The sequence below is a fragment of the Vigna angularis genome, chromosome 5 (assembly GCF_016808095.1).
Source record: "Vigna angularis cultivar LongXiaoDou No.4 chromosome 5, ASM1680809v1, whole genome shotgun sequence".
Lineage (NCBI taxonomy): Eukaryota > Viridiplantae > Streptophyta > Magnoliopsida > Fabales > Fabaceae > Vigna > Vigna angularis.
Window position 1 is genome coordinate 1,309,710 of NC_068974.1, and position 1,941 is coordinate 1,311,650.

Below are 1,941 nucleotides of genomic sequence, written 5' to 3' on the forward strand. Positions count from 1 at the left end.
TTTTATTATCATTATTGTACCTTTTTTCTCCATTGTACTCTACGGAAAAACCAAAAAAGAAAAGATAGAGTTTTTTATAGGGAAAAAACGAAACAGCCTAAAAAATTCATTTTCACCAGGACAAGAAAAGGTTTTGGTATTGGTAATTTTGGATATTGTACATCGGTTCAACAATCAAAGCATATTCAGACAATGTAAAAAAGGATGGTTTTTTTGCCTTAGTTATGAACCAAAGCATAAAATTCACTATTAGGCCTTAGTTCTACAAGAATCGATGCATAAAACTATTAACAAATAATAAAAAATAACAAAAAACCAAAAACAAAACAAAAAGAACAAAAAACCACTCACAAACGATGTTGATCGATAGCGAGAATGGAGGTGCTCAACAAGTGGACTTCATCGGCAAAAATGGAGGTCCGTGAGAACTCCTTCAATGACACAAACAAAGGCGGAGGAAGCTACAATTGAGGTTATGGAGTTCGCGAAAGTGTAATGGATTTCACTAGAGGATTTCAACGAAAAGAAGAAAGTTCAGTGGCTGTGGAGGGTGTGCATTACATCTGGAGGAAAGAAAAAGAAAACTACAAAAATGGAGTTGACACCTCTCCAACTTTCATGAAAATTAACCCTAGACAAATCATTAGGTTTTGGTTATTAGAAAAATTGAAGCCTAAAAGCTAATATGCTTTGACTTTACTAATAAACCAAGCCTAAGAGGTTTGCGCTTAATGACAATTTTTGAAATTTTAAGAAAACTTTAGGCCTCGGTTCTTTAACAACCGAAGCATATAAAAGCTAAAGCCCATATACCTTTTTGTTTAGATATTTTTTAAAAATGCCAATCAAAGCACAAATGCAATATAGGTTTCACTTCCCTTAACAACCGAGCCTTAAAAGTTTGCAAAAATTACAAAAATATCACCATATATGTTTTATTTGTTATAAAACTAAAACATATAAGACAATTTCAAAAGCCAAATTTGCACTAATGTTTGGAAGATATAATTTATTTTATGAAAAATTTACTCTAAAAATTGTTTCAAAAAATTCATTTTGAATGTGCAGAAAAGCTTGTTTCAAAAAGCTTATATTGGAAGATGTAACATGTTAAAAGTTTATTTCAGAAAATTTAACTTTTATTTTAGAAAGTTTTATCCACAAATCTCATTCTTGTTCACATAAATCCTCTTTCAAAAATCCTATTATGACAATTTCAAAAAACTTATTTTGAAAGACTTTGGAATAAATAATCTAAAAATCATTTTTTAAAGAGTAAAATTGTCGAAAAGGGAGCCCTTTAAGCCCTTCAAACCAAGTAACTCAAAATAGTTTGATAATACATATATAAGTGTTTTTTATGATGATAATTAATGTTCCTTTCTTTGTTAAATAAGTTATGAAACTATGTTAAATTCTATATGTTATAAATCTATAATTGATTAAATAGTGATATGTGATGAGTGCTAAAATTGTAAAAAATGGGTTTCACTCACTGTTTTAATTGATTAAGAAAAACAACTGATCGATTAAAACTATGTGTACATGTTAATCGATTAAGAAAATAATCCAATTGATTAAAATGGTTTGTTCCATACTAAAAAGATTGCTTTCTGTTTTAATTGATTAAAAAAACACTTAATCAATTAAGAAAATAATCTAATTGATTGAAATTGATAGATATGTGCTTTTGTTATATATATTTGTTTCAATTCTTTGCACGCATGAAAACATTTGAAGAACTAGTGAAACAAGAACATTGTCTTGAGTGGTCTTGGAACATTCTTGGAGAAGCCAACATTGATTGAGAAAATTCAAAAGTTCTAAGCTTCCAAGAGTGAGAGGAATATCAAGCAAGAATTTGCATGAGTTCTTTGTAATACCTACACTTATGGTGCATTAAGTTTTCTCTTTTTGTAAATTATTTGTGTATTGTTGTTG